This window comes from Calidris pugnax, unplaced genomic scaffold (assembly GCF_001431845.1).
Source record: "Calidris pugnax isolate Ruff unplaced genomic scaffold, ASM143184v1 scaffold95, whole genome shotgun sequence".
Classification (NCBI taxonomy): domain Eukaryota; kingdom Metazoa; phylum Chordata; class Aves; order Charadriiformes; family Scolopacidae; genus Calidris; species Calidris pugnax.
In genome coordinates this window covers 2,001,314-2,026,003 of record NW_015090885.1, presented here as the reverse complement: position 1 = coordinate 2,026,003, position 24,690 = coordinate 2,001,314, and the positions used below count along the sequence as shown (strand labels likewise).

At 38.5% G+C, this 24,690-nt stretch overlaps 1 protein-coding gene across 4 annotated transcripts in view; it reads left to right on the top strand.

Annotated features, from left to right (window-relative positions):
- The window catches only part of ROBO1 (roundabout guidance receptor 1), a 736,202-nt gene that overhangs the window by 214,549 nt on the left and 496,963 nt on the right, over positions 1 to 24,690 (top strand). The window lies entirely within an intron of this gene.

Sequence of the window (24,690 nt, the reverse complement as noted above, 5' to 3'; positions counted from 1 at the left end):
AATGGGAATATTACAGTTTTACATGTCAGCTACTAATGGTTTTATATCAAATATTTGATTTAAAAATCACATGGCCCTGAATAGTAGTGTTTGTTTTTTTTAGCAAAGCCTGCTTAGTTTCGTATAACACCACGACATTAATGTCTTCTTTTTAATGACTGTAAACATTTTAGTTTGCATTTTATATGCAGCACCTTTAAGTTTTAATTGGACATCTGATAGTCCGTGCACATAAGCACCTCCCAGATAATGTGGAAATTGTAGACTGAGAAGCAATGATGCTATTGTGCTAGTGGATGCAGACTTTAGCCTGTTGTGTCAGATTGTCTCCCAAGAGTGTCTGCTGTATTTCAGAAACCCTTTTCGTATGAACTGTTAGAGAAATATGAAAATGATGAGGCAGGTGCCAAAGCAAATCTTTGACAGGCACTTTATCCCACACAGATTATAAAATTCGCACCTTTTTTTTTTTTTCATCTTAAATATTAAAATCTTAAGCTGTGAGTCTGCTAAGGTTACATCTCTGACTTTTGATATATGTTCAAACTATTATCATATGTTGTAAGTACTATCCATCATTCTGCTGTAGATACTTCAGCCTATACTATATCTTGCTTTTGGGGGATTCATGCTGTAGCTGGAGAGCAGCAAACACTATTGATTTGTTGTCTGACATTCTTGGAGAAATTCTCCCTTTTTCCTTCTGCAGCTGCAGCACCTTCTGCTCTGTGAAAATGTGTATCATCAGAATGAACCGATTTTCCTTTTCTAGCTCATCATTACTACTGAATCACTACAGGAATCACCAATGGTCACCTAACAGTGCTGCATCAAAAGGCGATTTGAAGAGTTAGGTCATCCTGGGGCTGGGGTTCAGCATTTTGGCATAGTATTTTATCAAGAGCATTTTGTTTCTCAAGTCACCCCAGCCCAAGAAATATAATCTAGCAATTGCAGTATCTAAAGACATTAACTGATCCATTTTCTTCACATCACTACCAGGTGCTATAAGTAGTCGTCTTTGCTGTCTTTACTTCATGGATTAAGTAAATGATAGACAAAGTGTTTATGAGTATTTCCAAGCCACACAGAAAATTAGTAGTTTTACAGATTCTTGTCTTGTAGTTGTAAGCTCATGAGAGCATGGTGTTGCTAAAAAGAAATGATATATTGATATGTCAGTATATAGTGCAAAGTCTATATATGGGTATTTTCTTGTACATGTTTTTGGCTCTAGATATATTTTATGATGGTTACTGACAGTGTTGCCATATGTTATGAGCAGCTAGGGAAATTGGGTCAATCCAGAAATATCTGGGCATGTGTGGTCTTTTGAGGACATTGCAGCAGAGGTAGAAAGCAAATATAACTCTGGAATAGCTTAAGCATTTCTTTATTGGTAAACCTGTTTTAGCATGTATTCTGGTATAAGTTTTACGTAATCTACTGCACTTATATCACAGCATGTTCTCTCTTGCAGTGCAAGGAGGCTTTTCAGCACCTAGTGCTTTTCACAAAGACAGCAACTGGAGACATTGAAGATACATGCAAGAATAATAATTGAAGTTATACTTTCAGGACTTAAGCAGCTCTGAAAAATCTACAGCAGCTTTTTCAGTAAAATGTGCTTTCTCTGGGCTCTAGCAGAATCAAATGATTGAATGTTTTGTTTGGAGTCCAAGAGACCAGATGTATAAGTCAATTAAGGTAGTAACTAAATAAGGGTGGTATTTCTATAAAGAGTGAATTTAGCTTAGCTATCCCAAAGCTTCTCAGCAGAGAGTTTACTTTGAAGGAGCCAGTAAAGAGAGCCTAGGGAAATTAACCTCATTAGGCTAAAGTTTGCCTTTGGACCACTCGAAGTGCAACATTTTTGGACAACATGTCTCCAGTATGGGCTTGTGTTCCTCAATAAAACAGAAAATGTCTTAGGAGCCAAGAACATATCTAGGGATACATAATTCCAAAGCAGCCAGGAAAAGGAGTCTCAGCAGCAGAGAAAACATGTAGTAAAGCAAGTTTCTTAGGGAACTGAATGCTTACAATCAGATCAATCTCATTGACATGTGAAGCTGAAGATTTCAATTGCACAATAGTGTACTGAGATCACCTTAGAAAATCTGAGTCTCTGTGCTCTTATATAAAGCCCTACTTTACATGTAAGTGATATTACTTGCTAAGCAAGAATAAGGTATTACCAAACAGTAAATCAGGCCTAAGATTATGCACAGCAGTCTCCATCACTTATATAAAGAAGGAAGCATTAAACAAAGTATCATCCAATGTTAAGTAGAACCTGCTCGATGGTTGAGTAATTACCAAAAGGGATGAATTCTGCTGAGGCTGAGCTTGAGAACAAACTTATGGGGAATGTAAAGCATGCAGAGCAGCATGTATATCCCTCACATATATCAGAAGTGTTTACTCGGCACTTGGGTTACTGTTAATTTCTCTAGGTAAAAGAAGTCACAAGCTATAAACTAGGTTCCCTCAATATGATGAGATGAGGCTCTGGAATAAAAAGCAGCAGAAAGAAGGTTCTCCTTAGTTACAGAAGACATGAACTCATATATTTCAAAGCATGCTATGTTAAATGTTAGGATTAAACTTCTCCTGTTTAGGAAGAATTAGAAAAATCTAATAATAATAAAAATAGTAAAAAGTAATAATAGATCTGCATGAAATTTTGAGATGTGGCATCAGCCTGTGAGGTGTCTGTTTTTCTTGGCAGCTTCATTACTATACTTGATATTTTGATTTTTAACTACAAGAGCAATCCGATCGCATGTTATAGCAACTGACTTTTCCTACAAACAGAAAACAGGCATAACGTCTCAGTTTTCAGCATTATATCAGCATCACAGAAAACTGTTTTGTTAGGAGTTGGCAAGGTCAATGTCGCTGTTACCAATGAAACACAGATTCCAGGTTCTTCTGCGGCTTGTTGGTTAGCTGGCCTCTGTGGAAGGCAAGGTAGAAATATCTCATTCAGCAGAGAAGTGTTACAGCTGCTTTAAGCAATACCTTGTTACTGTACCATCCGTTTAGCAAAAATGCCTCCTTAACGTCCCCAGATTAGCCAGTCTGACTGATGTGACACATAATTATACTATTTTTCTTGGATTCAAACTGTTATACATTCTCACCTGAGTTCTGATCTTATCTAGATAAAGGAAAACAGAGCCCAAAGCCCCAAGTATGTGGGGCTACAGATATGTATACACAGAGATGGTGAACATAAACAACGCCAGCTGTGCTCAGCCTGTGTTGCTGATTATTTGTAGAGCTCTTCAAAGTTTTGTTGTATACATACAGGTATGATAATTTCAAATAAAAATGTCACTGCCTTGCAGCTGAGTTATACCTTTTTCAGAAGGCTAGCATTTGGATTAAAATTAAAAATTACCAAAGAACACACTGAAACTGCCAGCTACACTGAATGTGATTTCATGCTCAAATACTCAGAATGCTACTAATGTAATCACTGATGAGCACTCTCAGAAAATGCCAGAATTCAGATTAAAAATACAGTACTTAGTTTGCATTTGCATTATCCAACTGCCTTTGATCATGCAACACTCTTTCTGCTTTGTGCATATTCATAAAGATGTGTTCACGCTCTCTGCTTGCTGCTGTGTTGTTACTACCAGTACTAAGTACGGAGTTACAGACTCGGGCTGCAGTCCTGAAGTGGGGGAGCATGCATAGAATTAATCATAATTACTTTTTTATTTAATGTGCTCTTTTCTCAATCCCTTGTGTCAGTGTGCCTGGTGAAATCTCTGTAGCTTGTTCCATAGCACTTCTGTGCTTTTTAAAGCCTTTTGCAATTTTTTTTTTGCACCTTGTCTCCTTCATACCTTGTGCATCTGCAGTAAGCCGGTGGTAACCCAAATGTTTTTACCCACTCAGAAAAATGGAAATATCTAACCTAACATTTCACTTGTGCAATCTAATTATCTCTGCACCCTCACATAGCACATTCTTAGGATATAATTTCCATGTTCAGGGAACTAAGCATATTTTGTGCATTTAGTACATAATTTCCATGATTCATACAGTAACAGAACCAGTACCTTCCAGAGGCAGGTGGGCACAACTAGTTACTGGAACATATGTCTGTGGTAGGTTTTATCTTCCAGACTACACCCGCTCCAGTTATTCAGAGGAAACATACTTGTGTGCTTACTAACACAGAAAAATAGTTCTTTCACTCAAAACGGATAGAGGCATTTTTGCTTAATTAAAACCAATCACTTTCATGCGAGATGGCAGCATGGAAAAATATCAGGATCTCAATGGTGAAAGTTCAAAAAAGTTATTGGTTCTTGGAAAAAAGTCACTGAAAGGGAACAGTTGTTCAGTTTTGCCTCTGGACTGCTACTTTTGTTCTTATCAATAGTATTCATACATTTCTGACAACTAACAAATTCATTTAAGAGTTAGAAAGTACAGAGATGAAACTGAAAGGAGCATTGTGAAGTATTTAAAGAACTTTAAGTTTCTTAGAATAATATACTGTAGAATGTAAGGCATATTTATTTCAATAAGATACTATCGTTACTGTGAAAAATTTTGCTTTTTATTTTGCCATCAGCCTTAGTGGTTTAACTTTATAGTACAATGCTTATATAAAAGTAAAAAAATAAGTTCTTAATTCTGAAACTGTAAGTGAGAAAACACTGCAACTTGGACCTGAGCCATTCAAGCTACATAACTGTCAACTATTGTTATTCTGGTGATTTGAAATCAACTCTTCATGCTTCACAGGTGACAAGAAATTTTGCTTAATTTGCAAAATGTGCATGCATAGGTTATGAGTTTGAATTTCAGAAGGACGATCAAAATAATGTAGAAAAGCTCCATTCATGCATTAATTCTTTTAATGTAGTTATTCATGTGCGGTATAAAGTTACACTATAAATCTCACTTTGTACAGCATATTTATTTAGACAGTTGCATTTTAACGTCTGAGACAAAAAAGCCTTCCAGAATCCTGCTGCAGAAAACAGCTCACTGCGTCCTCATCTCATGGGAAATGCAAGTAATACCTTTAGTGAAATGAGCATTATTAGGTACTGATCTTAAAACAGTACTTGCACTTTTTAGATGCGTTTTGTATGCAACAGGATTCATACGATCATCAAGTCCCAAAGTGAAATGATCGGGAAAGGGATCAGGAATTTTCATGCTTTGGGGTAGTCAGCTGTCTGTACAGATTCTGAGTTTTAAATGAGTAGAGAGGTTCTGCACACTATTTATGAAGGAGAATGAAAGACTGCTTTTAAACTAGCTGAGCATTTTGACTCCCTGCTATGAATTAACTTGAGTCTATCTGAGGAGAGAAATAAGTATAAGAATACCCTTAGACAGTAGTAATAAACCCCTACTTGTTATACTCAAAAATTGCATCTGATTTCAATAACTATGTAATATATTGTCACAGATCTTTAAATTGTTTTTATTGTCAAGAGTTCAATGGACAAATGTGCAAAGTCAGGTACCATTTAGAGTAAGGAGAGTAGCTGTCTATCAAAAACATATCCATTTCTGGGCTAGCTTGGCTGCATATGAGATGACAAATGACAGAGCAAATGAAGTGTACTCCAAGCTACAGAGTAAAAAGAGGCCCCTTCCTCAGCTGGCAGGAGTGAATTTAGTGATGAGATTGATTTGTACCAGCTGTGGATCTGGCCCAGTGTTAGAAGAGTGGGATCAAAGACACCAGTCCATGAGCAGCTTGGTCTTGCTGAAATCAAGACTTTGGAGTTACGTGGGAGCTGAAGGTATGTGTTACAGAATTGTTTTGTAGAACATGGGGATATCTTACTCTTGATATGAAAAAATTGTGTATTGCTTTTTGGCTTGGTGGTTTTCACTGTCAGCTTTTAAGTTGAGCTTGCTTTGGTCTTCAGCAGGTTTTTTATTAAGTCCTGTAGACCCAGTGGTGATGTTTAGCTGGTGACCACTTGCAATCCAGTCTAGAGAAGTTACTGCTGAACTGCCCTGGGAAACAGATTAAATAATCTGAGGAGGAGCAAACTTTATTATGTCTCCTGGCAGGGAGGAAAACACTGAGATGGGAACATGTTGCTCAAGTAGTTTTCCCTGAGATTGCCCCTTGTACTTCTGAGGGGCACTTGCTGAGTGACCCAGCTTCATCCTTAGGAACCAAGCTTAGCTTGTGATGATACTGATTCCACCTCAGTTTTATGATTGGAATTACTGTTGTTCTGTAGTGTGTGTGGTACAGTTACCACCTGGCTTGTTGACTTTTGTGGGGCTGTAGTGGTCTTTTTGCATACAGGGTTATGTATTTGCAGTGTGTGTGTTTAACTAAGGGTTTGGGCACTGAAGTTCTAAATTAGAGTTCCAAAACTGCGTTTCTTACAACCTTGCAATAGCAGTATTCCTCCAGGGCATAGTGCTCTTGAATTCTGACATATCTTTAACACTGTCGAAACCTTATTCCTGTCTGCCTCTAATGGGTTTAAAAGTCCATTGAAACTAAATATTTGGTCATCTTGCTCTATGGGATTAGCTCACCTGTGGGAGCACAGGTTCCGTGGTTTAAAATAAATTAAAAACAGAAATAGATCTACTGTTTATAACACTAGCAAATATCGCTAGCCTATGTACCCGTTTACATCAAGTAAAATGGGCAATGAGGGCTGTCTACATATTCTGCATCGTGGTGGCTACTTTAAGGTCACTTCTGAATGCTACTTTTCTTTTGATCCCATTAGCAATGCAATTAACTCTCTTGAAGAGCTTCATTTGGTTGGGGGAGGGAATCTCCTTCCATTGATGACAATTGTTCATGTTTTCCTTGTTTTACATTTGAAAGCGTACCTATTGAATACAGTCTGTGAAAAACCTCTATGCAAATAATGTGTTTAAACCTGAGGCAGATCTCTTAGCTCCAGCAAATAAACTCTAAGAAGCTGTAAATCAAACATCAAGGCCCAGATCTCTGCTGTAATGTGAATATTACCAGGTTTTTGTGTTAGTTTTGTGAAATCTTAAACTAAAGAGACCATATCTTTCAGAAGCAGATAGTATCACTGAGCTTAATCAAAGGGGAACTGAGAGCTGTGAAGATACGGCTGTTGTGGAGGTAGATAAGGACAGAAAGAATTTGAGGACATACCTGAGACTTGGCTTGATGAGGAAAATGCAGTAGTGAAAACTGCTAGATGATGGTGGCTTTTGATGCTCTTAGAAATAGGGTAGCCTATTCTGAGATGCTACCTGTGCAATGGCTAGGGTGAAAGTGTGTGAAGTAGTACCTGATACCCTTGAAAATGCTTTAAGGAACACAATGTGGTTCAATTGTATCAGTGTTGGATTTCATTGATGCTTTACCTATGAGCAGAGTTCACAGTTAAATCCTATCTGTAGTTGATGCAGGAGCAATTAAGATAATATAGGCAGCATGTTTTAAGTTGACATGATCTTCTGGTGCTGCAGCCTTCGTTCACAGGACTTGATTTTGCTTGCTTTAGTACTGAATGATAAGTGAATTCTTTGGGTATTAAAGACCCTTTCTGATGAACTGGGGTGAAGGACAAGATCCCTGGTTGTTAGTGCTCCCCTTGCACTGTCTGCTTGATATGAGGAGTAGAAAATAAGGATTAGGGTAGGAATGTATGCACAGAGGGTTGTGCTTCATCTAATGCTCTCAGTCATTCTGGCTAAGATTAATGTGAACACGACATAGGTCTGGGGCACACAGTCAAGGAGCTACTGCTTGACGGGAAGTCCTCTGAATGGTCTGTGCATGGAGCTGAACGTAAGCTATTGTGTCCTGTGAGCGTGAGTGGTGCGTTCTTGCAGCTGTAACAGAGGAGTTATTTTCAGTGAAATTGGATTAAGCAATACATGCAGCAGTCTTTGAAGAGTTAAGTTTTAGCTGTGCTAAAGACAAATTACTTGTTTCCTTATGACTGGATTATTGTAATAAGATTGTAATGGTGAGCTCAAAACAGCTTCAGCTAGGCTATAGGTTTTCTTTCTCAACATATCCCCATTTTCTAGTTCACTATTTCCACTGTTATTAAACTTGACTTTAAGTGAAACTACAATGCTGGCAAACGCTGGAGAACTGTGGAAGCTGGGCTCCCTGCTCCCTAGTGTTATTGCAGAAAGTCAACCGCTGGAACATGAGCTCACCGCACTGCAAATTTTTCAGTTTTTCTTTGTCTTTTTCAGATGGCTGAGTAATTGCCTGTTCTCTTAGGTATAGAGCCTTTTGAATGATTGTCTCGTTACTTGCCTGACAGATGCTAAACCTGCTATAAATTAAGTTGTCTACTTTTTTTACCAGGCGAGTGGTTCTGCCTTAGTCAATAGTTGAGCTAACAGAGAAATAGGAGGAGGAATGTGGAACGTTCACTGGAATAGGAACCAAAATCGTGGTCCTGGGAGCCTTCAGGGATTGGGTTTGGTTTGGGACTTTTTCAGTCCTGATGATTTTATGTGGAATGTGGTGCAGCTCAAGTGGTAAAGTCATCCCAGATTTCTCTCCATAACTGCTTACTAGTTGGGAAACTGGAGAATCAGCATGAAGGAGTTGACTTTTTGCGAGTTCCAGCACTACCCTTTGCTGATACAGGGCAGATTATAGGGCAGAGCCGTTGACTAAGCTTGGGGAAACTGTGTCAATACACTGTTCTCTGGACGTATGGGCACCTCTGGCAGGTGTTTTCTTGCATGCATGGAGCTGTCTACTTGGCTTTGGTAAGGTCATTGAACAGCCATGGTAGTTCGTAATGGGAGAGGAGGCTGGATGCATCTGAACTGATGGTCTTCAACTTGCTTTTGTATAACTTGTTGCAATAATAAAACCACTGACTAAATACTGCAAAACTTCCTTTTACATGAATATTATCAAGTCGAGGACTTAATATTCAACATTTAATCACGCCTACAATGTCCTGTTTGTCTACAAAACAGTTGCCTTCTGCAGAAGGCATTGATTAAACTTCATCGTGAAACTATTTCTGTACATTTGCTGTTTCCTCAGCTATGCTTTTTACCAAGCGTGTCATTATGCCTTCCACAACAGAACCTTCTGGAAAGGAGCAAAAGCTTCACGGGGGGAGAGGAGGGAGAGCTTTTGTAATTTTAAATTTCTCACAGATTGCTCAGGGTAGCAAAACAATGAATGTTTCATTATTACCACAATAGATTAAAAAATCTGCAATAAATAATGCTGATGGCTATTTGTGATGGCATGAAGTATTGTTTTTGTTCTCTTTTATAAAATTACAGCTCATTAACTGTCATAAAGCAAAGATACCATAAATAAAACAACTAGTAGTGTTTCATTTCCCAGAAATGTGAAAGCCTGCTGGTTGGGAACTTTGAAAAGTTTGTTTTCACAGCTGGAACAGTCAAGTATTGGAATATGTTAGGGTCTGTCACTTGTGGCCAGAGAAATTATGAGGATTCAAACAATTTTGTTTGTCCTCTTCACAAAGCTAATATCTTCCCTCTAGTCATTAAGTGCTTTATATTTAGGCTGCAAGACACCTGTATTTACTAGCAAGTGTGTATGTAAATATATATGTGTGTGTGTGTATAAATGTAAGTACAGAAGTAATTATAGGAGGGTCATTTCCAAAAAGTAATTGGGAAAATTAGCCCGACATCCACCATGCTACTAACCACGGAGTAGTTGCCCAGATATCCCCACATTGAACCAAGTACCTCGTATTTTAGTGGCATTTCAAGAAAAGACCTAATCTCAACTGCAAGTTGTTTATAATAATCCAATTGGTCCTTCATCAGAGATCACCTCATCTCACCTGAGATCGCAGCAGTTTTATGTGCTCTCAGTTTTCAAGCTGTGAGAATAGACTCGCGGTGGCTCACTCACCTCACAGATGTGCAACGGCATAACTTCAGATTTGTTTCCAATTTATTTGTCATAGACGGGCTTCTACAGGAAAAAAAAAAGAAGTTCATTTGAAAAGTAAAATAATAAGAAACATACCTCGTTGTCTCAAGTTCTGAATGATAGTTCAAGTTTCCAGCCCCAGATTTTCTCCTGCGCAGCGTGGTATTTGTGACAGATGTAATCATGTGGTAGTTACGGGATAGCTAGGAATTTATTTCACTGGCCAGGACATGAGCTAGGTTCACGCCGGAGCTGAGACTGCACACATGCTGCGTCTCGTTGTGGGACACTTGAGCCCACAGCTGTAGACTCCACAATAGGAAATCCTCCTCTGGATTTAACATTTCTCAACATAAAGGCTAAATTTGTATTTTGGCTATAGCTGTATGTATTTTGAAACAACAGAGAAGCGTACAGCACTCTTTGTTCCTGAGGCAATTTAGGATTAGATTAAAAAAACTTGTCTGGCAGCCTGAACCAAAATGCTCAGTTGCCTGCACAGTGTAGTCCTCCAGCTCAAGGTCCAGCAGACGTCAGGTGACAGGGTTTTTTGAGGCTGTGGTTTTGGGGGTTGGATTTTTTTGGGCAGGGTGCTTTTATTATTATTCTTCGTAATGCATGAAAGAAAATGCTGTGACCACAAGCAGTTGCATTGTAGAATTCTCTCCCGAAGGAGAGTGTGGAGACTGGAAGCTAGCAGGAACTCAAGCAACTTCTGAAAAATATTTGGACTGCACAGGAGGAGGAAAAATACCAAACAAAAACCTTAGCACATATAATAAAACGTACCTCTGGCTTAGTACACCTGTAGAGCATATCACTGCATACAGGATACTGATAATTCAGGGGCAGTATCAGCTCTGTGTTTAAGTGCAAACACTTTCTTGGACACTTGTCTGAAAGATACCTGGCTCTTTGATCTCATTTACCATCTACTGGTGAACTCTCTTTATAATATTTACTCCCCTTTTTTGAAACCGTGCCCGTGTGGAAAGATTTTTCCAAATTAATTTGAAGTTAAGCTAAGAGGCTCGGGTGGGACTGGGAAGTTATAGATACCATGGGATTTTCTGATAAGTAATAAGCCCAAGGTGGCTTTATAGGTTGAGGAAGCCTATTGGATAGATCCAGACTGTCTATACTTGCTTCTGCTAATTATGGTGATAATCCCTTGCACTTTCACTTCAGAATGTTCTGCAAGACTATCGACCCCATTTTCCCTCCTCTATAGCACTGCTCTGATTTTTGGAAGTGTGGGAAACCTCCTCTTGTGCACTTTTAAAAATGAGATGAAGTTCCAGCTTTGCTGCCATCCAAGGCAGAACTGAGTTAACGACAATGAAATTAGCCTCAGTAGAGCTTTGGGTTGACTTTTAGATTTACTATTATGGCATATACTTTCTATGCCATGTTTTCAAAAATTCATTTCTGGATGAAGAGTTTAATACAGATTTTAGAAAGAAAATATTATAATATACTTTGAATTAATTTATTTCACTAGATATTTCATCTTTAAATTGTGGAAAAGAAAGACTGGAATAACAGATGAGGTTCTGTGTTCTCAACAGCATAGAGCTATGTTTCAGAAAAGCACAATCTGTAGAATGAAGAGGAATGATACATGTGGAGATCATAAAAGAAGGTGTCATTTGGTCTGAGCTTGTTGATTTTTATATTTTTTTTCCTCTTCCTTGCTCCTTTCTGATAATTAACTTGGCATCTTTCAGACTTAGGCACAGATTCTGGCTGGGCTGAGCACATGCACTAGCCAGGATTTTACTGTCTCTTTCTGCGTGTTTACAATATACCAGAAAAAAAAAAATAATCTGCCTGTTGAAAATATCAGCTGCTCCAAACGAATGTGTGTATGTGAATGCTGTGCAACACAGCTTTAGGCAGCAGTAGTAGCCAGAGACCTGGAAGCAGCATAGTCCCAATGCAACTGGTCTGAGCAGGGACCTCTTGCTGCTTCTAGGTCTTCAGCTATTTGTTCCGAACTAACAAAGATGTTTCTGCACACAGATCAATAAGATATGGTGCAGCACAGATGTTCTTTGCTGTGTGAAACTTGGAGTGACTGTGTGGAGTAGGTTGCAGTGGTCTGAAACCGTTTTGAACAAAAAGAGAATCTCTGTCACTTCAACAGTATCGGAGGCTTGTTAGGAATCTCTGATTTCACAGATAGAGACTGTATACAGACTCATATCCATACCTACTTAAGCATGGGGACTGTGATCCCAAACGTTTAACATCACTGATGAACAACTCTATATTGCATGAACGTATTCACTGACTTTTAAACCTAAAGACTCTTTTGCCTTTAGTTCCAGAAAAGCTCTGAAATATGGAAGGAAAAGTGTCTCCAAGCAATTTATCCCTAATAAAGGGCTTGTCAATGCAGTGCAGAACACGTGGATCTAAAGAGAATTTGTGTGTGTCTGTGCTGGTGTGATACACAATCCCAATGGATCGTAACTTAATTTACACCCTGAAATGTGCTAGACAACCTGCCCAAATCTAGGAGAGCCTGGCACCGAGCCCTCTATCTGTACCTTGTCTCAACTATTTCAGTTATTTCATCTTCTCCTATTGTAACAGATAGGAAGGGAGTAGTCTCTAAAGGAACACTTGTTCCTACTGAGCAGTCTAAATGACATCTGTGAGCATGACATGCAGACACAGCAGTTCCTGTTTGCTGCAGAATCTGAGTGCTCACAACTAATTGCAACTGAGGTTGACTAAGGACATCTAAAACAGAAAGAGTATTTTACATCTTAAGGCTATGAGATTGGTTTTATTCACGTGGCATCCCTGAAAAACACTGCTTGTGTGACACTTGAAAGAAACCTGCAGAGAAATTGCATAGGATGGAAGAAACTGCATGTACATACCTGTTTTTATGCATATATACACACACACACTTTAATATAGTTACAATATAGCATAGCAGAGACAAGATGCCTAAAGATGTAGGGCTGAGAAGCTGGTATTACCCAGCTATAAATGGCCATTCCTGAGGCTCCAGCTTACTCTTTAATAATCCTGGGATGCCCTTGGAGCTGAGGCTGACAAACCAACTGTGCATTGTGGATTGTATGGTTTATTGGGTGGGGAAGTGTTAAGTCTCTCATGATGATCCCATGTCTGGAACAATTTGAAGATCAGCTGTATACGATGTGTAAAGGATACTAGTGATGGTAATACTTCTAATTACTGTCTACTCAAAAACGTAGAGTAACGAACAAAGCGCTCTGAAATGCCAGGAATAATGAATTTTCTCAGTGACCTACAGATGGCAGACAAATATAACAGATGAGCAATATGCTTGAAGCATATTTCCTTGGCTATTAGAAACATAGTACACCCTATTTATGAAGGGTTTCATGGAGAAAGAAGTTTTAACTGGGTCACTATAAAATTTAAGCACTATGCAATTTCTTGCTTTACTTCAAAATGTGTTCAAGAACTCTTGCTTTGTGCTATAAATTGTGTTCAAAACTAAATCCAAAAGTTCTGAGCTGGAAATGTTTTAAGTATTGTGGGTTTATCAAAAGATGTTCAGATTTGCTTATATGTAGCTTATGCCTTCACATTACTTTATTATTTTATTTTTTTAAAATAACAATGATGCACTTGTTTCCACTGACATCCTAGTTATGTTTTGTGCAAATATGGGTTGCTTTTCTTTTTTTTTTTTTCCTATAGAAGACACTGGTAGATGAAACTTACAGTTGACTTTTTCAATCACTAAAGAAAAAGCAAAAATTCTTTAAGAAGCATTTGTTCTGGAAGAAAGAATTGTAGATACAATAAAGCTTTTGTTTTGTCTTCCTCTTGGGTACTGAACTTCAGTAGATTATTTGATACTCTTCTGCATCTTTAGCTCATAAAAGCTGTAATTTCAGAAGTACAAAAAAGGAAGCCTTTTGCTTCACTTGGAGAAAAAGAATTTTTTGGGGGGAGAGAGGGAGAAATTGTGGGGTTTAGCAACGTTGTTGTTCAGTGACTATCTAGATGAAAAGGCATCTTAAACTCCATATTCTTTCAAATGTTTTATTATATAACATCATTTAAAAAGCCTTAGAAGAGAAAAGCTGTTGTAGATCATACCCTTTTCACTTTTTTAAATGGCTAGAAAGACAAGCTCACTGTACTTCTGTGTTTCAGTCTTTTTGGGGTTTTATGACTGTAGATTGAAAAAGGCATATTTAAAATATTGCAAAGGATGGAAGTGATTACAACCTGCCGCGTAAGGCACTACTCAGGAAATTGAAGAACAGGGGCTTAAAAGTAGTCCTCAAACAATGGGCTTAACAGACTCTCTCACAAAATGCTTTGACAACTTTTTTTTTTTTTTTTAAACTAGAAAATACTCTGTTTCAACCAAGGGACTGGAAAATATTTTGCTATATTCTTGAACTGTTTTCTATTATGGAAATCAAACAAACTGTCATGCTAGATTATTTTTCAGGCAAGGAGAAAGAATGCTGGTTGAGGCCGCATGCAGGTCTGTGGTCTGTGCTCTGCCATACTGTCCCAGCTAAGCTTGTCCTGTCTCCTAATTCAAATGTGTTGTTCTGGCTGTTAAAAGCCCCATGAAGCAAAAACTCCTAAACCTAATTCTTTTGGGCAATATATATATTGAACACACAGAGTAGCAGGAGGGTTGTATATGGTCTCTCTGAGCTGCTCTTGTGCTGAGAAACCGTGACAGAGGGGAGTCATGGTCTGCTCTGGCTGGTCTGCATTATCTGTCATGCATATGTTGTAGTGGGAACAGAATGAATTTCCCAGTATATTAACTTCAAATGTGACAGGGAAGTGTCTGGTTGCATAATATCTGCTACGAAGATGAAACGTGGAAAAGGCTGCAAAAGTGGCCCCTTAAATTTTCTGTGTCAACGTAAGAACTTTGCCATCTCTATCATGAGGTAAATGCCATTTGAGGAAAACTGTCTTGAAGATCTGCCTGTATCACAATGCCACATAAGAATGCTGAGGGAGGGAGGTGGTGAGAAGAATAATGCACCCTGATATGAGGGATGGAGCATCAGCCTGGCACGTGCCTGTCTGGTGGTTAGGCTGCTTTTTGCCCTCCTGTTATTTTTTTTTTATTATTTTTTAACTAGGAATTATATGCATTCAGAGCAAAGGAGGGGGAGATAATCTTGCTTTGAAAATAGCTTTTGTCATGACACTGAGCTTTGCTGTCTCCTGAGCTTGCTCAAACACCAGGAAGCAAATGAGACTAAGTAATTAAATGTGAAAACTGATCAAATAAGTTCTGCAGGTCTTTGCTGGCTCATGGGAAGGGGTTTCTGAGTCAATGCGAAGGTGATGAACTGGCATTGTACAAAACAAACAGCATACTGAAAAATCATGATTTAATGAGTCTACAGTCTGTGACTTCCACCCTCAGAACCAGGAATTCAGATGACTAGAAAGGGACCTGTATTTTCTCACACTTTCTCACACCTTTAGAAGATATAAGAGTTCTGACCCGTTTTCTTTCTTTCTTCAGACCGAAGAAACTCTGCTTTCTCTCCCCTATGCCAGCATATAGTATTCTTGTAGCAATATAGTCTGAGTTAATTTGAAAGGTAATACTTGCAATGTACTTTCCTTATAATATGACCTAGCAGTTACGAAACAGGAGGTTAGTGAAGATTATAGAACAGCTGTCTGCTTTATGCCGCTCCTACGCATTCACTGAGCCAAACTTTGAAGACCTGACAAAGCAAGGCATATTGCAGCCAATATCTTTTCTTTTTAAGGATCCGTGTCTGCATAAAGAAGTCAAAATAGATTCAGCACTAGCGATTCGTAGTTCTTTATCATTTGCTCTGACTAGATTACCATTACTCTGACATCCCCAGCTTGCAGGCAAAAATGCGCTGCTGCTCTGTTTCCCAGGCTGTTCTGGAAGATGTTTCTCTGAGCATCTATGCAGGGAGAAAGAGAATTTGAACCAGGATCAGTTCTGTTATTTCTCTGCAAAACATTCACTCACAGGGCAGGAAAAGTTTAAATCAGTTTCCTGTTATTCTTTGTCTGGCTTTGAATTTTTTTTATTTTTTTATTATTATTATTATTTTTTAGGATAGTCAGTATAAGCTCTGAGCCCCCAGTTTACTACATGCACACGGACAGGTGCACCTGCACAGAGCCATGCTGACTTCAGTGAGGCACCATGTGGGCACAGCAATCTGCCCACCTGTAAGTTGTAAATTGCAGGATGAGTAATTTAACTTGTTTATTTAGCTTTCTTGAAGGAGTAAGGCATTGGAAAGTGCTTATAGGGTGCCAGCAGGTGCCATATGCAATTTGCCACACGATTTTGCCAATGCACAGCGTTCCTGACCTGTAACTACCTTTGTTGTGCGTATGGTGTTCAAGCTGATGACTATCCGGGACTGTGCAGGTTGTATTGATGTAAGGGCAAAGCAAGTCTTGCTGTGCGAACATGTAGGTGTTTTATCCATCTTAGCTAAGAGTCACCAGTCTGGCTTGCTTGGGTACCACCATCACAGGAGACTGTACCCAAACAGCAGCTGCTCTGGCCCTGGACTACACCTTACGCATGCAGAAGAAGAGTCATGTCTTTTGCTACACCTCTCTCCTCTCAAGTATCAAACTTGCAATATTCTTTCTTGTGTGCGGCTTACCCTCGTTCTGCTTTCGGCTGTCATCATTCTGACACAATTAGTTGTACTTCAAAATAATTATTTCTTTTTTTTTTTTTTTATGTAGAGGTATTAAAACAATGATGTGCAATGTAACATGGGGCCAAATCCATGGTTGGAAACAGTCACATGTAACTGAGTTTCACTGTTTTCAGCTTTGTCTAGGGTTTGTCTCAGATTTGTTTCATTATTTAATCAGGACTAAAAACTGCTCTCTGTTAATAATCAAGGGTATCAAAGAGAGCTGTATCAAGTTTCTGTGTTTTGAGAAGACTGCAAATAATTATCAGGAGGCGGGTAATTAAATACATAGTCTCTTGTGTCTTTTTCAGCTGAAATTTCAGAAGGAGAAACAGTTTATCTGAAGATGTGAAGTAGATAAAAGCATCAGTAATGTATATTAAATAGATTTCTGGTATGCAGAGGCATACTTCTTGTTGTGAAGGAGTTAATATCTGTGGGGAAGCCTGTGTTGGGTTCTTCAGTTGAACAGCCTGAGAATGACCAAAGTGCTTTCAAACACTAAGGGATCAAGATTTGTTAGAACATAAACTAGACTGTTTAACTGCTTAAATAACACAAAACTCAACTGTTCGAGGTAAGGCAGAATAAAAACACAGAGGGTTTAACCATGAGTATCTCCCTTTTTGCTGCATCCATGCAACATGTGTTTGGTCTTGGTATTGGCCCTGTGGTAAGCCATCTGTGCTCTCTGGTCTAGTGTAAGACTGGGCACGCTGCTGCCTGCTTCTCTCAGCAGCAGTTCAGCCTCTTTGTGCAGCAGCCAGCTGCAAGCTGGATTCTGTGTTTTTTCTCTTCAATAGTCACTTCCTGTTATAACCTTTAGGCCCCCAAATCTACTGCATTTTCTTACAGAGAAATTAAAAGAAGCTCTGACAAGTCTCTGGCACTGTAATTTTGAAGAACAGGATGTGCATGAGTATAGTTGAGCAACTCCTTTCATGCTTCCCAATTATCCTGTAATATGCTTGTGATTTAATTTCCATTAAATGTCGGTAAAAGATTAATCTCTCTTAAAACGCTGAAGAGGCAAACAAATTACTGCCTTATTATTGAGTCATTTTAGCACAGGTTGAGCAGAACCTAAAGCAAGCTGATCTCGCTCTAAATCAAGAATGCAACTTGGTAGGCAGGTTTATGTTGAAGAAGCTGAGAACTTAAATATTTGTCTTTTCTGCAAAGGTGCATTGATCCTTGTCTGAATAAATAATCATCCTGCTATATGCTAGGAGAATAGAAGATCACACACTGTGTGAAGAATTACCCTGGTATATGCAGTAAGCATTTCTTTTTTTAAGCAGGCTTTTTGGGAGACCTGTTTGATTTTTCTCCAGTTTTTCTCCAAAGGTGTTTTGGATAAGCTCAGCTACACCCAACTTGGATGGCTGCAGAGTTTCACTATGTGATCTGGAATGTCTAAATCACTCTTGAATATCCTGGATATCTTTTTTTCTTTCTTTCTTTTTTTTCTCATTGGTTTGTGTGCAGCAGTGTGTTTGATCAGGGGGTTTGTTTTGTTGTTGTTGTCTTTGTTTTGGTCAGTACACTGAAGACTGTCAGATCAGTGGAATCTAGTAGGGCATAATGATAAACTCTCTTGCTGTGTATTTTCCAAAGTGCAAGAATGAGCTCCATTAAAACCAATGGTGACATCTTGAAGGATCATTCCTGCTATATAACAACTGCCATAAAAGGGTGTATTTCATGGGCATCTGTAAAACAAACTGTAATAACATACAGGAATTTTCTTGTTTCTGTTTGTCTCTTGCTGGTTTCCTAGTGCTTTGGTATCTGTCTCAGTAATTGAATTCTACTTGAACCTTGTATGATATTTTACGGTAAACAAAACAGTTACCATCTTTGTCTAAGTAAAATTCTTTCCTATTTTTTTATCATATTGTAAACATCAGTTAATGTTTCTTGAGTTCTTTCATTTCTTGTTTCAGACAAATAAGACGGATATATTATAGCACATGTTCAGGTATTTGCTTGGACATGTCTCTTCTCAGGAAAGAGCTGAAAACAGCTGTAAATACATAGAGTATCTTTCTTTTCGTGCTCCACTGTTGCCCAGACTAGCAATAGCTCCTTGTCTGTCTTTGAAGACAGAATTCAGTTGCCTAAATATGTATGTTTTTTGTGACTTTAAGTCTCCTTAAAAGTATCCTTCCTGGTTTCCAACAGCTTCTTTGTATTGACATCCAGTAGATCCTGCCTCAATATGTGCCATGTGTATTCCTACACATGGGATGTCTGGGATACCCTTGGGCAAATGAAATAGCCAGCTGGAGAGTAGGAAGAATATCATTAGCCATACAAATGTCACCAAGCACTTGGGTTTAGGCAAATGCACGAAATAAAACTAGGGAAATCTTTGCGTTATAGTCAAACAGTATTACGAGATGTGTAATATTCAATTATTTCTTTGATGTTATTCTTTCCAAGGGTAATATGCTTATCAAAGGGATGTTACTAGAGTGATAAGCACGATATCAGATGCAATGTTTCCTTTGTTTAAAATTGGTGTTCTGAGGGAGAGTAGAAATTCTGAACTGAAAACCTTCTGGGCTCTGTACCCCAAAAGAAACCAAGACCTCTTTTATCATAGGGTCAAATCACATTCAGCAGTGGCAGACTTTGATACTTAAACCACTGAAGTCTTGTTCACAGTCTCCTTGCTGCACTTCAGTTAATAACTCTTATACTCTAATTTCTGTACCAGATGGAGGTAGTCTGTATGCACATAATAGAAAAGATGGTAAAATACAATCTGTACTGCCATCATCCTTCACAGCAGTAACTCCAACAGCAAAGAGAGCTAGACTGGGATTTGGGAGCCTGTCTTGGAGACCTCATCAGTCCACGGTGGCTGGTGATGTACAAAATGAAAAAAGGATTTGGAGGAATGACTCTGGTCTTCCATGGGGTGCTAGCAATGGGGATTTTTGTGTGGCAGGACAGTAAATCACGTCAAGTGTGATTGCATGTTACAATACTGCTTTTCCATTCAAATACTGTGTAATAAGGAATATATTAATTATATCACAAGCTAGGCTTTAATGTGCTTGAATTCCTTGCTCCTAGTTCAGAAAGTGATTTGCAAGATTACTGTGGTATATATTGCACACTGCTGCATTTTATATGCAAACTTTGGTAACTACTAAGAGAGCCCTGAGGTGTCCCAGCTTCTCCTCATACATCACCCTTGGCTTTAATCACTAACTCCAGGCTTGCTTTTGTTTCTGGAGTAAAGTTAGGAGTTTGGTATGTTCTTTATGACCTGCAGTGGTGTAGGTCCCGCAGCTCACAACAGGAGGCTGCACTGCTTGGTGGTTCAGGAGGTCATTCCACTTGAGGAAGTAAGTGCTCTTGCTTAATGGGCACTAAGGGCAGGATTCATCTTTTTCAAAGCAGCTGGAGAGAAGCACTCTGGGAGACAATTAGGGTTGTTTCTCTCCTCTGATTAGGGAGGGAACCTAGGAGCACCATCTTCCTAAGCTTTTGCAAGGAACTCTTGATTCATGTCCACAAAAAAAAAAAAGCAAACCTTTTCAGCTTGAATCTCAAGCGAATCAAGCTTTTTTTTTTTTCACGTTTGATCTGAAAACATATACAATGACCGAAACTCAATTTTTCTTCTGTACCTTGTCAGAATTCTCCAGGATTTTTTTTTGCTTTAAGTGATTGTTTCCTACACTTACAGTTGAGAGGTCTTTGGTATAAGCCTCTGGGTTTAATGATATTTACTGAACAGCTCCATGCTGAGTGCCTGGCTTTCTGCTTTATAAACAATGCTGTTAGAGCCCATTGTGAGAGTTCTCTTTTCTTCTCTCTGGAAAATAAAGGAACTATAACAACTGCAGGAAGCAATGGGTTCTGCAACACGTTTTGTTAATGATTGCTTACTACAAGTGAGTCCAGATGAGGGAAGAGCTTAAAACTAAGACTACTCTTTGAGGTTTTCATGGTATTTTAAGTAACTTGGCTGCACCTACTGATTCTTGAATGTTTCTATCACTTGTATAATTAATTGCTCATGGACATAATCAATTAGCCCTTACAGGGGGGAGCTTCTCAATTTGAAGTTATTTGCAAGCAATACTCACATAAGGGCTTCTTCTGTGAGGCTGTACATAAAGGCAATTTTTTATATTACTTGTGTAAGTTTGTCATACATTATGTTTCTTCATTTATTGATTTCTTTAAATAGAAATCTCTTAAAGGAACTAAGCAGAAAGTTCAAGCAATGCTGGACTGTACTTACTGGAGCCAAGTTTTCAAGCATAAAAAGTAGGCTTATAGCCAAGAAGAGATAGCTTAAGACAGCTTCTCATATTCCTCTCTGGAGATGATGAGATATCAGGTCATTAAAATGTCTTGCTCTGCAGGGAAGTATCAGGAAAACTTCTTAGCTATAGGCTGATGCTAAATGATATGTAATGTGTCTGCAGAAAAGGGGCTGTAACTTGGCTTAAGAAAGTACCAGTAGCACAGAACCCAGATCTGTTAGAGGTTAGGCATTATGCAAAAAACCCCTTCATTTAGCCTACATTTCACCAGTTGATCAGCAGAGAAATCATACTGTCCCATGAGGAAATGTTGCCAATGTCACTAGAAAAGGCTTAGGAGGAGGTGAATGCTTTTTGGGGCTGTGACTGAGGCAAATGCTTGGAAGAGACCTTTAGAGCATTCCAAGAATGAGTGCCCAGTAAGACACCTAAAACAATGTCCTATTTTGTATCTGGCTATTTTGAGCATGTTAACTGGTTAACATGTTAGTTGGCCACAGCTGATGTTCATCAGGGAGAAAGATATGTAAGATGCAACTTACCTCTATTTAAGCAATTATCTGTTGCTTCAGAGGAGATCATGGCCTTTCCACTTCCCCCAGTAGCAGAGGAACCTCAAAGTTTAGGAGGTTTGTATAGTCAGACACTGAGAGCTCTCATCTTCTACAGACACATTTCTCAAAGCATTTGTTTCCCTTTCTGTAGGTCCAACTATGTAATTGCCTGTGCAGTTTCTAATGTGTATGTGTGCAGTTCCTGTGCATGTGTGCTAAAGGAAAAATATAAAAAAATCTTGTAAAATGCTAAGTGACTACTTGATTCTTATCAGATATAACTTTTGAAGACAGAACCATATTTTGACTAAAAAAAAAAATCTTCATTACATTCCTTCTGTTGTGGGGTGTTTGGTTTTTTTTGAGGAATAATTTTTTAAAAAGTACCCTGACTCTTAATGAACAACAGCAAAAAAAGAAATGTCATCCAGACTAAAACAGCATTAGAAACACTGCAGGAAGAACATCCAAAAACATGCATTTGGAAAGAATGTAACTGCTGATACAGGAACAAACAGCCTACATGAACAAATTCTTTTTGTTTTCTTTTTCCTTTTATGAGTAAAACATCCAGAAGATGCACTGATGAAAAATAGTTTTTAAATAACTTCACTCTTGGGGCTTAAAGACAGCCCTAAATAATTGTGCACTGTTGTTTCGGTTATGCTATCACTGATGTTGGAGATACTACCTATAGTGCATATTTATGGTTTGGTTTTCCCATGGAACAGATGTGAGGTACTTGTGAGAATAGTCAAATGAAATTATTTCATTCCTAATTTTTTTTAAGATGACTCTTAATGGCTGAAGACTCATTATAATTATTAATTACATATTTAGTTTACATTAAATCAGCCTCAGTATGGGGTCAGGACATTAGGAAAATGAAAATTTTGAGGTTTGGATGTTAATACTGATTTTGTTTGTTGTTGTTTTGGAAGTACTTCAGCAGATAGAGATGGAATCTCTTGAATTCAATACTGGAAGAAGAGTGGTGAACAGAATATAGTTTTCCTTCTAAATTCATTTGTCTATTGGGAAGTAACCTCTGTGAATAAAAATTACTGCTCGTCATAAAGTAATCCCACATATACAAGCAGATGTAAGACTGCTGATGTCTGTTTCTGGTTAAAGCATAGGCATGCTATGTAACTCCTTCAAAGTTTAATAGTGATTGATGTTTGGTTGCTTCTTGAAGGGAAATTCACTCATAAAATGTTTTCGATGTTTTAGAATTTAATGGCCAAATGTTTGTCGTGGTGCTAGTAAGCAGGGTTTAGACTGAAAGAAATGGTACTTTTTCCTCTTTTTCCTTTTTTTTTTTCTTTCAAAGCAGAAGTTTGAAGGAGGCACCAGGAAGTCAGTAATATTGAGAATCTCAAATGCTAATTAAAAGACTTTAAATCATTAATTATGGAAGCTTTAAATGTATCATATGGTCTGTGTGCTAGCAGTAATTTCTGCAGGCTTCTATCCGCAGGCAAAACATGCCGAAGCTTTCAGATTCTTAGTTTACCTCAAACTTTTCACAGTTGTCCAGGAATTAAGAGATTTAAGAATGCAAAATCTTGTGGCTAACATGTGAATAATTGACAATAGTTATATCCTGGCTTGAAAAGAAATTTTACTGAAAATATCTTTAAGAAAATCTACTTTCAATAGCATTTCATATAAAGATTTGTGCTAATGAACAATGAATTATATGAAGTTTGAAACTCAAATGAAGCAATGTGGTTGTTGTCAGGCATGCTAAACTCTGAGGCCAAGCCTAGGATCCAGTATAACTTGTTTTTTGTTTATGTCAGGAAAGGAGTGTTGGAGAGTTACAGTCCCAACAGCGTGTATGGTGAACAGATTTGCATTTCAAATCCATGTATTTGTTTCTGATGGGTGCTGGCATTTCCATGCTCTGTGTGTCAGGGAGGTAAATAACTTCCTACCCTGTCGGTTCTGCAATAAAAGACAAAGTTTCTGGGAGCTCTTGCCCAGATGGAGCTGAGCCTGCACTAGGGCACCAGCCTAGTGCTGCCCAAGACCAGCTGCGGGGCCAGAAGGCACAGACCTCCAGATAGCTCCACCTCTGAGGAGGCATGGGGGTTGTTGCTCATGTAGTTTACTTTGAGAGGACTAGGTCTAAGTCAAGTTTTCATGATGATTTAGTTGAGGGGGGGACAGGGAGAAGGGGAGGAGAAACTAGCTGAAACCTGGGAGGAGTCTCTACCAGAAGAAGCTGAATGCCCATGAGGAGGACTAGAAAATGGTCAAATGGAAAGGCAAAAAGAAGACCTTGTGAAAGATTATGTGTTGTAATGCAAAATCTAAGCATCTCGCATAACTTTGGTTTTTCATGCTCACTTGCTCACCAAGCTTGTTTCAGTTGACTTGTCTCAATACTTTGTCTTGACTTGCACACCAGACTTGCTGCCTGCTTCTGAAATGGTGCAGCCTCCAGCACTTCTCTCCAGGTGCCAGGCAGCCATCAGCCACCTTCCTGAGGCCCAAATCCCAGCCCCTCTGTCTCCCTTCCTTCTTTTCTCCTTCCTTTCATGTAGCTCCTTTTCATACACTAGCTCTTAGATGTGTGTTTTCATACAGCCTGGATTGATGTTAGTCCTATCTGATGGGATTTGATTGCCATTTTTAGCAATGAAAACCTTAATTTCACGTCACTTTGGTGAAATGATTGTGTTGTCCACTGTTGGAATTCCCACTCCCAAAAGGAAAAAAAAGTTGTCATTGATAAAGAAGCTATGGAAAGTTTCTATTCTAAAATATCACGATTGCAGTAAAGTTACAAGAGCTGGTTATTCATACCGTGTAAAATAGAAACCTAAAAGTCACTAGGCGTGTATTACTGATGACATTACTGTATGCAAGAGGAATGCATAAGTGAATTTTCTCAATGCTCCTTCATTTCTTCAAAGAAATGTCTTAATCTGTGCTAGCAGTTGCCAAATCCATGTACAGTGTTTGCAGTTGTACTCCCAGCAGTTAATCTGAGGACAAGTAAGGGTGAAAAGATATGTTATCACTTTTTATTTATTGAAGTAAAAATAAAAAATAAATAAGCCCCAGATTTCCCATGTGAAATGTTTCTAGTTTTGAAATGTCAGCCAATGTTATTCCAGTGCAAATAAAACCCAACCAAAATATAATGTTTGTCAATTTAAAATATTTTAACTGTCTATGTCTCTTAATATGCAGCATTTTTTATCGGTATTGTAACAGCTTATGTATAAGTA